Source organism: Triplophysa rosa, linkage group LG11 (genome assembly GCF_024868665.1).
Source record: "Triplophysa rosa linkage group LG11, Trosa_1v2, whole genome shotgun sequence".
NCBI classification, from domain to species: Eukaryota; Metazoa; Chordata; class Actinopteri; order Cypriniformes; family Nemacheilidae; genus Triplophysa; species Triplophysa rosa.
Window position 1 is genome coordinate 17,433,202 of NC_079900.1, and position 15,874 is coordinate 17,449,075.

The window sequence follows — 15,874 nt, forward strand, 5'->3', positions numbered from 1 at the left end:
GAGAGCTTTTAATTTGAAAAGCTATGAAAGATATCGCTAGACACACTTCTAAAATAGCCATCATGAAATATGGGGTATGAAAAAACTAACAGTGAAGCATTGAAACGTTTGCTTATAACGTGGGGCCTCAGTACCAATACATGAACAATAACAAAGCAAATTCAGCTTCCCTTTTTTTCTGAAGGTGCCATGCTTCATCTCGTGGTGCTGTCTAATATTATATTCTTTGCAAACAACGACAACTTCGTTGCAGATAAGACACACCGGCTTTGCATTCACAAAACTAGGTAGGATGAATGCATAGTTGTCTTTCCCTTCCTCTTTGTATGCCCAATTTTTGCAGTCAACTTTCCTCTTTAGACTCTTTAATAGTGCCATTTTCTCTCACCATCTAGCCAGCTTAAGTGTTAACATCACTCTGCACACGATGTAATAGCGTACCACCAGCAGGCAAAAAAAATGCAGTTTAGTGCGTGAGGAGTGTAAAAAATAGGCTACGTTAAATAATGATATAACTATTATGTAAGTATACAGTATATAATTATATAATAACTATATTTTAGTAGGCTATTGTAGTTGCATTTTTCATCAATTAATTTCTTAAATTATCATTTGACTATGTTCTGGCCCGCCTTCTAGCGGCGAATTCATTTTTTTGGCCTGATGTCAAACTTACTTGCCGACCCCTGCACTAGACAGACCAGCACCCAATCACCCATTAAAAAAGCATGCTGTTATTCAGCAGGGAATGAATCTTCATGAACTCTTTCACTTGGCTCCTGGGTACCTCTCCGACTTGCTTAATATCCACAATCCATCCAGATCACTGAGGTCGGGTGACCTTGGTTTGCTCTCTGTTCCTAGGGCGAGGTTAAAACATCGAGACGACAGAGCTTTTGCAATAGGCCCTTGACTTTGGAACAGCCTCCCGGTTGCAATCCAAACGATGTCATCACTTTCCATGTTTGAAACAAAATTGAAAACGTATTTACTTACTTTGGTTTTCACGACTCATTTTTAATATTTTATGTTTTAGTTATGTTGTCTTACCATGTTTTTTTTTGTACATCACTTTGTTCAAACTGTTTTTATAGGTGCTTTATAAATTAACAATGAAATGAAAATGAAATGAAACATCAAGTCTGACATGTTGTACTGCAAGTGCAACGATGCGTCATTTCTCTATTTGGAGAATAGGCTTAATTGTTTAGATACCAAATGATTCATTCAGATATGTAACTTTCCTTCAGAGACAGCTCTGGATGTGGTCTGAATGCCTTCGGTGTGAAAATGAGTTTGCTGCAATATTACGCTACGAGTTTTTAGTCGCATTGGATTTTGGGTTTTCTCTCTAGGCTTAATGCTGCCTTGTCAATGCAAGAGCCAGTGTTATGAATTAACAATTCCATTAAGTGTATTAATGATGTCCCGGTGCGAGCAGTGGACTGTATTGATTACCATTTCGAACAGCAATAAATGTTCTAAATTAAAACCAGCAATAGAAGCTATACTGATATCGATTAAAGCTCACTTCCGATATGGACTACGGAAAATTTTCAGGCTGTGAAGGACAAAAAAACATAAACTTTAGCCTGCAAAGAAATTTTGGGTAGCACTTTATTTTACAGTCCTGTTTCCCATGTACATACTGTGTACTTATTACAGTAAATATAATAACTGGATAATAACTAGGTACTAACCCTGAACCTACCCCTAAACCTACTTATACGATGTAGTTACCTTATACTACCCAGTACTTTTCTAGGTAAGAACACAGTAAGTACACTATAGGTACACGTACTGTAAAATAAAGTGCAATCAAATATTGAGTATTACAGAAATGGATGTATGAGAAGTGACAGCAGCAAGTTTGTGATAAAAGTTTTATGCGCTACTCGACGCAGCTTCATTTACTGCCCAGCTGATTTGGGATAAACAGAGGTGATACTACATAAGCTACTGTGGGTGCGACGAGAGAGTTTTCAGAATGTTAGAGGAGAAGGAGAAGCCTTCCCAGGAATCCAAAGTGCAAGTCCTTAGGGAACATCTAACAGGTTTCCTGCATAAACATTGCAGTGCTCCGCTGTTCTGCTTTTTTCCATCCGCCTCCTAGGAATACGGGGGTCCGAAAAGCGTGTTTGTATTATTTTTTATAAATACATTACCAACATAGGCTCTACAGAAGCCTGTGACTTCTGAGGTTTCTGGAGCCGTGAGAGTAATGAGAGCTGAAAGACCAAACCGCCCTAATACAAAGTACATAGGGAAAAAGCGCTAAGCACCGGATTTTAGCATTTAACCGTGAAAATACGATCCGACAGTGAGGCATACAGATATTTGTTTGAAATCAAATATTCTCTGTTTCTCCTTCTGAACATCGGAACGTGAATTTATGTGGTGGTCAGACACTATTACAGTTTTAATCAGACACAGATCTTATTGGAATATCAAATAGAATTAAATGGATTTTGGGGCTTTTTATAACGTGATTAATGTTGCCAGCCTCATCGTTTCAAGCAGCTGGGTGCCTTGAGAGGCTCAGCGCTCTGTTATGTTTCCGCCAGCACTCTTGACTCTCACTGGTGGAGAGGAGCAATAAAAGTCATGCTCATAACAAATAAGGTTGACAGCGTATGAACTGAGTGGGTTGATTAATTTAAAGGTCATAAGTCATAGCTAATCTAGAGAATTGCGTAATGTTAATCAAATCAGATTGGGTTAGGTTTGCCTCAGGAAGGCGTGCACTTCTGTTATTGCATGGCCTATTACCCAGTCACATCCTTTGAGAGTTTCAGAGAGCCTTATTAGATTTAAAAAAAAATGAAAATGAAGAAGAAAGAAAAACTTGCGTGTGTTGAGTTGTAGGTAGGTAGACACGGTCTCGGATGTCTTGGGTGGGAAGGACTGCGTGCGAAAATATGTGAAGAGAATTTACGTTTGCAAAGAACCTAAATTTGTTGTATAATTAGTTTTGCTGAAAATATAACCGAGAGCATTTGCTCCCAGCAATTTGAAGATATTTGCGAGGGAAAGATTTACAAGAAAAGGCAAACAATCCAAAACTAATGCAATGATCCAAATATATCCAAAGCTCTTTCGCGGAAGATGTAACTGTGATATTTTATGTCCTTATGGCTTTTCTATCTGAGGCCAAGATGGAAACATATATATACAGCATATATACACACACCACCGACTTGTTTTTTCTTCCGCAGAAACAATATACTCGTCTCTACAACCATACAAGCAACAAATGAAGCTGAACATACTTTTACCATTTTTTTATTTATCTGACTGCATGTTATAGCTTGTGTGTTAGATACAGACTACTAATCATTTAGTATTTTTGAAAGCAGAAAATACTTTGTTTCAGCACATTGCACGTGGTTAAACTTGTTCTGCGTCATTTTGATTCCTTGCAGCACAAACACACATCCTTTCATAAATACTATTAAAAGTGCCTCATTCACAAAATTCAGGACCATTTTTCTGTAACAATTAATGGCAAATTAATGGTGAAATGCATGCATTTTCTATTGATAAAAGCAGCAAATGGTAATCAAATGAAGTGTTCAAATGTTGTTTCAACTTAAAAAAAATAAGTAACCTGGCTGACATAAAATTTTGAATTAATTCAACTAAAATATATTAGTTAACACAACGAGTTTGCATGAAATTCATTACTTAACTAGTATTTTAAATTTAATAAGTTTAATGAACTCAAAATTTGAATGCCAGGTTACTTATTTATTTTAAGTTAACCCTTGTGTATTTTCTGCATTTTAAAAATTCTAAAACCTATAAGTGTATAGTCATGCTAGGCCTATCATAAGAATAAATGATATAAATTCAGGTGGGAATAAACTGTTGTACTTGCATCTAAAACCTCTGATGTCTTTAAAACTAGAGTGGCCCTCTGCAAACAGGTTTTAATCTACTGGACATTTTAACAGCATGTATGTCACACTTGGGTAAAAGTGGTGGCATTGAGTGGATGTAAATACCCACGGCACGGCTGGGTCACGCTTTTCTAGTCAAGCACGGCCCAAATGAGACCCTTTAATGTCTTTGACCCGCTCCCTGCCTCCTTGCTCAGGTGGTCAAGCGTTGAAGTGAGAAACTATAATTGGCACCCAGAGCTTCCTTGAATATCCATATTTATCTTCGGGATAGCGCTTCACATGTAATATCTATTGTCACAGTGAGAAAGTGGTTTTCATTTCTGTTTCTGTCTTTCTCGCTCTCTATCTGTCCCTTCATCTCTCTTTCCTCGCCTTCACAGTGAGTAATCAGCGGCTCATTCTGATTGGCTCTGAAAGCCAGTGCTGTTTAATGAGAAGCGAAGGGCTTTTGGGTAAGGAGACAACAGGTGGAGCACTGCAGTTGCAGGCACCTCTGTTTCTACCAGCTGTTGGGTTTAGATAATAAGCATTAAAACCACAGGCCTGCAAATCATCTTCACACGACACAAGCACGGCTGGCGTGAAGAACTCATTTGGCTTGAAAGTGTCTGACGCGAAAATGAGAGACTGGTTTTGATCATTTCACGGCATCACCGTTTCGGCGTGACATGCCAAGGTAATTACTGAAATCCACCTGGACTTTGGCTAAGCTTGAGAACAGACGGGGAGAAAAAGGCGTATGAATGAATTTCGGAATGTAATCCGAATTGCGACGCGCTGGTCTCTGTAAAGGCATTCTTTAAATTTGGCACGGAACGAGGGTGACTTATTGCTAAGGGCACGCAAATATAGTGAGGTAAATTGATTTAATTCAGTAGGTGTTGCTCTGTGAAGCTGTTGCCCTGACAGTCCAATGCTATGTCCACCTTCATTATGCCACAATCCATCATCATCGGAGAGGCCGCGGTTGTGGAAATGACTAGGCAGAGGTCTACATGCCTGGGCAAAACAACAAGTGACAAACACAAACACTTTTTTAAAAGGTTGCAAAATAATGACATGTTTTTAGTAAAGGACACAGTGCCTCAATAACGTTGTAGGAATGATAAACCACAATTGAGATTTCTCAGTTGCTTTTGCTAGATGGGAATGAGATCAAATTGAAAGTCTTCTTTACTTTAGAATTCGTAGTAACTTCCACACACATCTCCTACAGAGTTGTAGAGACCATAAGAGATCTCAAAAAAGTGTTGCTTATTAATACAATATATGCTGTACTATATGTACACTTGCTTACTGTTGCTTATCATCATCTCACATGACTTATTTTTTTATTTCTCTAAAGGAATTTTTAGAAATACTTAAATGAAATATAGCTCTATTATTCTATCGGGTCTCCTTATGACAGAGAAAACAGTGAGCAATTACATTTTCCTCTGGGATGTCTTTGGACGGACTTTATATACATTGTGCTTACCAAATTACTCAATTATTAAGGCAAATAGGATTGACACCTCCGCACTAAAGAGCCAATGCATGTCTGTAAAAAATATACACAACTGGTCAAGGGTTTGGGGTCACTTGACAAAAGTGTTTCTCATGCTCTTAAAAATATTTTAATCTGAAGGTGTATGTTTCAGTGTTTGAAATTACTTGTGTGGACAAAAATATACTTGTTCCAACTTATTAATTTCTTTCTAGAAAACTAAATTTTTATTTAAAAATACATTTTTGAAATGGATTACTTGGACAAAATAATGACTAAAAAGCAGACAATAAGAGTCCAGCATAGATGGAAATTCCATGCAATTCCAAATCGATTGCAAAAACCTTTACTCATTCGGGTTCCCCTGTGGTGGAATGAACTGCCAGCCTCCACCCGAACTGCAGCATCCTTCACAACTTACAAAAAAGTCAAAACATACCTGTTCCGCATTTATTTGACTATCCAATAACAGTCTATGTCTTGTGTCTAATAAAAAAAACTACTTCATGTTGTTCATTCTCTCCACTGCTTACTCCAAATTTAATCCTCCTAATAGCATGGCCTTGTAAACTAACGGTACTGTTTAGCATGTTGACAAAATGTTATATGTTCTCCTACTTGTAAGTCGCTTTGGATAAAAGCGTCTGCCAAAATGAATAAATGAGACATCAAGAAGCTGGCTTATAAAATGGCAAGAGAACAATTTAGCAAATTCTAGTCATAGGGTGACTACTTTGAAGGTGCTAAAATAGAACGTAGAGTTCATTTATTTTTAATGCTTTTATTCACAACATAATTCCCACAGTTACAACTGTATTATTCCATAGTTTTGATGAGTTTACTATTATTCTAAAATGTGGAAAACATATAAATAAAGAAGAGTGAGTGATCCCAAACTTTTGACCAGAAGTGTAGATGTGATACTAAAGAATTAAGCATATAAAAATTTCATTTCTGAATAAATTTGGAGCCCTTCTAGTTTTCATTTTTATATTCTATTAAGACTATAATGTCATGATATTTATGTTTCAATGAAATTAATGTGAGATTTTATCAAGCGAGCAAAGGTCCCATCCACCATGCAGTGAGACAGTCTAATTGGAACGTTAGCACACAGTGTCCAACAAACTGTGTGAATATTGGCACATTTTTAATAAGTAGATGCTAGTACTGTATGTTTTGGCAACTTCAGGATAGTTTCTATGGTAACTGTGCTGTTTCTCTCCACACTGCAAGGGAATATCAGTTGATTTTCCAATGATTTCTGATGAAAGTAATGCTCTTTAATCATTCGACCTCCTAAACAGGCATTGGAGGAATGATTTAAAATAATCCTCAGCCCTTAATTACGGACAGATGCTTGCAATGAGGTAAGAACAATGCGCATGTGAGACAAAACTCAAATTTATGGTCGGTCTTGGTGGAAATGCTTAGAGGCCCTTAAAATCTGTGAATTCATTAAACCATCTTGGCAGCTGGTGCAATCTACAGTCGATAGAATTTAAAAGACATTTTACTTAATTATCTCCTGAACTTTGAACAACCATATGAGTCCTTAATGGAATTCCGGAAACAGGGATCAATGTTTCACATTAGCAACCCACAGCAGGGGCCGCGTGGAAGTTCTGCCCTTTAGTTTTGTCATGCTGTGGTTCTATTTAGTGATGTGATGTGTGGAAGAACCCTACTTTACCTTTGATAGTACCATTACAATATTCGTTTACATTTACAATACATGTTTTTTTTCACATTTCCTGAAAAACAGCTCATTTGGACCTCCGAGGTTTCAAAAGAACAGCGAAGATTACATACACATTTCCTTTACATTACAAATTAAATTACATTTGAATGAAAAGTTACATGTTACCTAAAAAAAAGCTGGGCTGTTTCTACCCATTGTTGGGTAAACGTGGATAAACCCAGCTGTTTAGTGAAAAATTAACCCATGCTCAGTTGATTCGTCCCATATTTTACCAAACCATGGATTGAAACAACTCAACTTCTTTTATAATGTACGTACTATTTGCTGTAAACAAATGTTTATGCTATACCCGAAAAAAGCTCACAAAACCAAAAACCAAGCTCACAAACTACACTTTCTCCTACAGAGCTTGTGTGTATTTCTTAGAATATAGGCGATGTTTTAACTTATATTCATCAGGAAAACAATTGAAAGTTTATTTGAAAGAGTAACCTTTTAGCTGTAATATACTGTTGTGTACACTTAAGTGGTAACATATTATTGAATCAATAAAGTTTAATCTAAACTAATGATGTAATACATTGTTAAGAGAGTGACATCATGAATATATAATGGAGAACTGTTTTGTCCAACTTGATCATCTCTAATAAGTATCAAAGGTATTTTGCAACAAAAAAAAAACAGCAGAGGTAGAGTCTTACTGTAAGTATTGCTTTGCTGACACTGTGGTGCATGTTTCTATGGGTTTAACACAGATTTTTAGACAGAATGAATGTTGTCTGTCATTTAAATGGCCCCGCTGTGTCCTATCACTTGACCAACAGGTTGTCAATGGCTGGCAATATAAGCAAACAAAACAAGCGCTTTCAGCTGCGGTGCAAGACTCTGCATTACAGAAACACTTGCTCTTTCAACCGTTTCTTCACATTTATTCATCTGCCGCCGTCTTTGTATTTGAAGTTCAAATTTTGTGTAAAAATGTCTGAGTGGCACCGAAAAAAGAACAAATACATGTTGTCTCAAAGGAATAGAAAATATTTGATATCTACTATTAAATGTCGCCGTTTCGAAAGTGCACAGTTCATGTCGCCAGCGCGTTTGATGACCCGCTCCGCTCTTTTCTTTGCGATCTTGTCAGAAAAAAAAATGTTCTTCTGTACACCTCACCCTGAACAAGATAAGTCTGTCAGAAATAAAGAAAGGTGCGCTCTCTGTACACGATATGGCTCTACAGCCAGCTAGATTGCCCCACAGATTCAATTGAGGTTCTGGGGAGGAGGGGCGCTGTCATGTGGGCATGAAGTATTATTTACTGTGATGAACAAGTCACACGGTCAGATTATAAATGAGGTTTTTCACAGGAGAGGGTAAACAGTGACACGGCTGACACAAAGACAGACACCGTGTTTGTTTGCCTCCTCTATAGCCATATGTACAGCACCATCCAATGAATGATATCACCTTCCATTTCATTTCCTCAGAGGGATCCTCAGAATGTTGTCAGTTTACAGATTTTGTCAATCTGTTAGAATTGTCTTTGTTGAGCAGATGAGGACATTAATCAGATCGGCAAGTATGAGACAGTCTTTTTTTCCGGTGGCCAGCAGCATTCCATGGCAGATGGTAGTTTGGATGCTTCCTCGTACCGGCACCTGTTTCTCCCAATTTATTCCTGCACGTTTTTTCTTGTCTCATTTCAAATGTTATCGCAGAAATAAGCCCCGACAGTGTGATCAGGACCTGACGTGAAGCGGAGGGTCTTGTATCACACTGAAGGGGCTTATTTCGCGATAACAGCCGGCTGCTTGTACATTGTCCCGCTTATTACACGGCTACTTGCCACATGAGAATGAAAATGGAAATGAAATGTTAATTTGAAATATTTTATCAGCTCATTTTTACCGAATGAAAACCTTCCACGAGGAAAAGCTGTTTACTTTCAGTAATAGTTTTGATAAGGTGTGTTCGTAAAAACGACTTAATGTCCTAATTTAACTAAGGCCTAGTCCTGGCTTAATATAATACCTGTCTGAGAAACCGCCCCTTATGTCTGGGGAAGTACAAAACCTTCAAATCTCAATCTGTTGATTGTGATTGTTTGACTTTCATAGAGAGCTGGTTGAAAGTAGAAAGGGAAAGTATTGATCATGGTGAGAGAGGATTGGGGCCTTTGTACGTTTCAATGAGAGACCAGCTGTAAGGTGGAAGTTATCTTCCAGTCATAACCCGAAAGAGCACACCACTGGACTCTTTATGCCTTATACTTCATGTAAAAATTCACCAAAATTCACTCAGACTGAGAAGAATTATGTATCATATTTGACATTATATCTCTGTTAAGGGCTTGTGTTTCCCATGTGAGCTAAAAACAGTGTTTGGATTAGGAGTTTCATTAGTTTCATTAGGAGGACATGCCACGTGATCAATATTGATTCTGCTAAACAAAATGACACTACTTGTTATTTTATTCTGACTAAAATGTAAGCATCATTCTAATACTGTACATCTAATCTTCAATGTTCCAAAATTCTTCATTCAAAAAAATCTAATGGAATGAGAAACACACTACAATGCCTTCAACTGAAAATTATAAGAAGTTGATGTGTTCAGAATCCACAGGCCATCTGCATTCATGGGATTTAATAACAATACTACAGAAACTCTATTTTCATAAGCACACTTCGATTTCATTCTTGTTTAACCTTGTGTCATCCTTTCATTGTATTGATAGACCAATGCTATGGTTTATGCAGCGGTATGATTATACTGACCCCGTGACCCCAAAAGCACCACAATCCAATTGCTATATTTGCACCGTAGGCATATGCTGACAAACAAGTGTGATCAAATAAGAGAGAGAGAGAGAGATTTACTGTATAAAGAATGGCTGGTCATTCCAAGACTCAATCAATACAAGAACTTCGGAAGTTAGCATGGAGAAGCCCATTGTGTTCCAGCAGTTTTAATGGATTCTCATGCACAGGTATTCTTCAAGTCAGGTCTCAGGCCTGAAGGTACAGCCATCCCACAACTCTAATTACTTTGCACGGGGGATGTCGAGGAAAAAGGAGGGGTGATGTTCAATATCCCTTATACTCTTGAATGCGTAGTATCTTATCACCAGACGATTGTTCTCATAATAAGAGTGCCAGCAGCAACCTACATAGCTTTTATTAAGTCATTTCGGGCTATGGAGATTAATAGCACAATGTTAGCGAGTAGAAATTCAACTCCAGATCAGATTCAACTCGCATGCAAGATTTTACAGAATTTACAATAAGCATTCCCAACATGTCTAATTGACCTATCGGTAAGCCCCTCCCCTCGAACGCAGATGAGCCAATGGAAGTTCAATATATGAGTTGCACGGGGAACGGAACTCGGATAACTTTAGGTTTCAGCGCCATAGAGAAACATTGTAAGACCCGAAGCTCTCATCGGTTTTATGGTGTTTATGCTACAAAAATGATCAAACAAAGTGCCTGGGGTACTTGTAACACTAATGCCAGGTGTCCTGGGAGCATGAGGAATAGAATTTATTGTATTCAATTTACTAAACCCACACAAAAAGAGCAAAATGTAGGCGCAGTAATCCGATTTAACTCCAATCCCAGTGAAGACAAAAACGTTTATTTTCTGTTTGTCATACTTTTACTAAGTTATAGTTTTCATCTGCTCAAGCAGATCGTTAATGTCATCTTGTGCTTAAGTATCGTATCTCTGGATAAAACTAGTTAATGTTAAAGTTAGTGAGTCCATGCTAACGTACAAACCGAAATATCTAACTGTTCTCACAGCATGTACATTTATAGGTCATAAACGAAGGTCTAAATTTCAGTGTCTCCCCATATATCAGTGGTCAAATGTAAATTAATTTCATTTTACCCTGCGGTACATGAACAGTTGATCGTAGATGTTGTCATCTGCGATCATGATGACCGTAACATGAGGCTTCTCCCACTTGCATTGTGATCTGTAAACCCTCGCTTCCAAATTAAATTTGTTATCCACCGTATTTATTTTAAAATCGTTGATCTATCCCTCTGAGGCATATTTGAGTCCCACTTGAATTCTCCTCGACGACAGAGTGTCCAAAATGTACCAAAAACAACTTCGGACAAGGCTTTTTACTCTGACAGCTGCCATTGAAAGACATGAGAAACTCTGGTCGCTTGTCTGATTTAGCAACAGTAAATAAGGGGGGCGGGGCTTACCGATAGGTCAATTGTTGCATTCACCCATGTATTAGTATAAGCCAACCGTTGAAAATGTTGTCAATGTTTAGATTTTCCTAAGTGCTTTTAAAGCATTACTTGTGTTTAATGCACCTGCAACTGACATCCGCAGCACTAAAGTTGCAATCTCCAAAGCAAACTAAACCACGGCTGAGAGTGGGCCATACCGCTTGGTAATCACAAGCCTTACGGTTAATGACTCACACAAGCTGCTGATCCAAGGTGAAGCTGTTAATGCCATTTGTATGCTTTCCAAGAGATACAATCGCAACAACTGTGCAATCTTTGCTTTGCTAAATTGAAATAAAACAGCACTCAAGGGCAACGGCTCTGAGGACATCAGTACTGTTATTTCAGTCTTATCTGTAAGTTCCAGCCACATATTTGAAGCAGTGTTGAGACCTCCGGATGCTCATCCAAACCTCCATTTTCTACATTCTGAACATTCACTTCAGATTTTAATTACTTGTCAACTGCAAGCCGTCCCAGGGGTTTGACACTTACTGTCGGACTACATTCGAGATATACCTTCTCGCCAATGCTGATACTCACAGTCATTATGTTTCGGATAACAAAAGTAAGGGAATACCTCTGAACTTTCGTGTTCACTGTATTCAAGGCCCTACATGTGTAGTCAAACCCACTGCTTGCAGTTTCTACTGAACATAAGTGGCATTGCCACAGTGAAGCTCGAAGGTTACAACATCTCCATCAATTTCCAATCAAAAGACAGCCATCTGGATTTGTAAACAAGAAACAAAAAGGACATACTTCATATCGCAATGGAATCAAAGTCCAACGTGCCACTTTAGCCCGATAGCCTCTCCAAAGGTTTTCAAAACCACAGACAGCCCCCCCTTCCCTATTCAACATCCTCTGCCTCGGTTCAGGGATATACAGATAGAAAAGAACCCTTCCAGTGTCATCTAGCCAACTCTGCGTGCTGAAATTGTTTATAAAAAATCTGTTTATAATACAGAACAATTTTCATCTCAGCTATGTTCTGATTTGTTGCTAATCTGTAACACCCCTAAAATATAACTGTGCATCAGAGTCAAGAGTCAAGTCATGCATTGCTTATTTTATTTTATTACTTTAGTTTACTTACAAAACTCCATTGGAATCAGAGATGAACTGGACACAGCAACTTCAGAACTCTTATCACTTGCTTAAATCAGACTTCTTTATAATTTATTGCTCTTTACATGCGACTTTTATTTCAATCAACGTCTGTTTTACCTTACTGGCTGGTGACGCTTCTCCATCTCTCAACAGATTAGTCGTTATCAATTATCTACACACTCAGTGGCGCTGTAAAAGCATCAGGTAACCTGCACTTCTTTTTATGGCTCCATGTATTAAATGAGCACTTTGGGCGGCAGAATTTATCATTTGTGTCTTATGAGAGTGCTGCATGCATAAAGGATGTATATACACACATACGTATTCAAAGCACGATAATATTATATTAGGCTAATATAAATGTCGCCACTGGTCCATAGTGAAATAGTAGACTATGCCCAACAACGCGAATATAGAGTCGGACCTTCTCGTCGCACCCATCTCGCCATCTCCTTCTCCGTTTGTCTCTCTCTCTCTCTCTCTCTCTCTCTCTCTCTCTCTCTCTCTCTCTCTCTCTGTATACGCGGCACGATTTCTCTCTCCTCCACAAAGAGCCTGGCTCAGACACCTTGCATACAAAACAGCTGACTCAATCTTCAAGCTGCATAATCAAGATAAGAGAGAGAGAGAGAGAGAGAGAGAGAGAGAGAGAGAGAGAGAGAGAGAGAGAGAGAGGAGACGCACGCACGCCTAAACATGTTTTAGTTTTAAAGGATATGTTTAGGGACAGATGCCGAGTCCATCTCGATGGATCCTGTTCTCACTAGCGTTTAAAGAAAAGGTGGAGATCCCCAGTCTGTCTCTGCGTCTCTAAGAGTGTCGTTCAGTCTCAGACTCAGTCAGCTATTCCCAGGTGGTAAATCTTTGTCGACCTTTTAGTAATCGATCTTTAAGGAATTTAAAATGCACCAGAGAGTAGCTTAACATCTATGTTCGGGTTGCTTAGGGCCTCCACAATAAGACTTTGCACGCCTACATAAAATAGTCCATTTGTACTTTGCGTGTAAAGTTTGGGGTCTTTACAAATGCTTCGATAAGACAAACGAAACCCCGATTGTGCGTTTGTCCTGGCAGAGTTGTTCGTGTCTTTGGATGAGGATAGGCGCTGTTGTTACGACCTGTGATGCCGTCGATCCGCGTGCAGATCTAACGGTTTCGTCTGACAGCAACTCGTTTCTTACTATATGAACTGCGGGGTCTTTGCTCGTGCGTTAAATAAGCTGATATGCTCAGGATTTTATGAGGGTGAGTGTCAAAGGCCATAAATGTGCAGGTCTTTAGGTCACGTGACAAAAAATGTAAGCAATTGTGTAACGCAATCCAATTTATGTCGCGGTTTAAAGCACACGGACTTAAAAAATGCCATTTGTTTTGAATCCGACGTTGTGCGGGTTTCGTTTTAAAAAAAAACTTTTAGCCTCAAAGTTCTTAAGCTAGACAGACCTATATTTCAGTTTTAATGACGTATTTTAAAGTAGGTTGTGCGTTATATATATAGCTTTGATTCAAACTCAATTATTATGTCTCTGAATAATTTATTCTCGCGTTTCGGAGACTTCAAATGATTTCCTAATTTAGCAATCCATAAAGTCAAATTCTCAGAGAAACACTCTTGCGTTGCCTCGCACCGCACTTATTTAAAACAATGCATACAATAAGTAAGCAATAATGATGAAATTGAAATTGCAAATTGATGAACACAGTTACGACGACAGAAAACTTTCGGGGCTTTGCTGGTGTAAACGGACACGGACGCTCTCGCAAGTTAATATGGTATGCACATATTGTACCTCAGTTTGTTTACTAAAATCCTAATGACTGAGAAGGTAAAGAAGACTATCAGATGACATTTTGATGGCTGAAGGCGAACTCTAGCGGCAAGCGAAACCTCTCCGCTGTCCAGGGTCCTGAAACATTTGGAGACATTCTGGGGATGTTGGCGCTGTCTCTTAAGTCTTAAGTCTCACAGCGCAAGATAACATATCGAGATCGTAATATGTCTTAACGACAGGCGTTAGAGTTTAACAACCTCCTAAACTAAACAGTAATAGAGATATTAATCCGTTAACCAAGTGTTTACTTGCCTATAATGTATCCGTATATCATTGCACAAATGCATCATTTCAATATCTCTCATGTAAAACGAAAAATCTTCCCAAAAAGAAACGCGCTCCCAAACCTCTCTTTCCCGTTTAGTTTTGCAAGAACGTGGATAGATGTCACGCAAAATGAAGCGCATTCATGTTCATTTTAAGTTCGTTTACATGCACTGTCAAACTCAAGACATTAAACGATCCGTTTATAAGTTAGACAAGTCCGACAGAAGCACACCGAGGCATTTGTTGCAAATGCGCGGATGCACAATACCCACATGGATAACTTACACGACATAATATTCTTCCGTGTAATATTTAACACTTCCGATCCTTTCAAATCTCGTCTATCAACACGTTACATTTAACCTTAACGACGTCTTTCCGTAGATGCGAAAGAGCTACATTCCGAAACATATTCCACTCACCTCTTTCGCGCCGCGAAGCAAGAGCCCCGTAGTCTCTCCGTAACCAAAAGCGGGGTCCCTATGTCACCATGAACCCCTTGACATTTTGTAAGAGGCAGTAGATATCGGACGGGGGAAAAACACAAGGTTCCTCTTGGCCTCGGAATACAAAGAGCTGCAGCTCCTCACTGCGTCAAGTGCGATCCTCAAAGATCCATTAAAGAGCGAGTGATTAATTCAAGGCAGAGCCTTTATGTATTCCGCACAGACAAAGCACATGGCTGAAGTTCCCTTTAAACGCTACACGACAGCAATGCCTGTCTCAGAGCAAGTTATAACTGTTTCCAGTGATTTATTTGTTGGGTTACGGAGCGGAGCCGGAGCACCGCTCATCCACGAGTCCAGTTGGGGCAAAGTTAAATCTCATAATAAGATTGCTGGTTACGCGAGGCTATAAATGGTGTGGGTTCAACACTGAGGGCAATAGGGCTGTGTGCCACGTGAGAGAACTCTTTAGTTCAACATGGAAAATGTTAACACGTCACGCTGAAGTTGTAAATTTCATTTTATTTCTTTTGGGTATTATACCAATTTATGATATAATTCAAAATAATTGATATGCAGAATCCAACGTAGCTATAGCCTAATACTAAAAATGACATTTACGTGTAGCATTGCAGAAATATAATTTTGAGATTGTCTGCTTGAACAGTACAGAGTGGAGAAAAGGAAAACAGAAACAAGTCTGGCATCGTTTGATATTGACTTTCCGCACTCTTGGGAACAGCAGATATCCACAGCATCCTCCGGATGCACTCAGTCACAATTTAAGGCTGGGAAACTTTTTGAGGTACGACTGACAACCATTCTTCATACTTTGTAAGCTTGTCTCTCTGGAGGCAGCACTTGGAGAAAGGGCCAGGGGTC

General features: G+C 38.8%; 1 protein-coding gene across 1 annotated transcript in view; it reads right to left on the minus strand.

Annotated features, from left to right (window-relative positions):
* The window catches only part of elfn1a (extracellular leucine-rich repeat and fibronectin type III domain containing 1a), an 88,572-nt gene extending 73,168 nt beyond the window's left edge, over positions 1 to 15,404 (minus strand). The window contains exon 1 of the mRNA XM_057345146.1: positions 14,969 to 15,404. The gene's annotated coding sequence lies outside the window, so the exon portion shown is untranslated. The remainder of the gene's footprint in view (positions 1 to 14,968) is intronic.
* Positions 15,405 to 15,874: the final 470 nt, after the last annotated feature.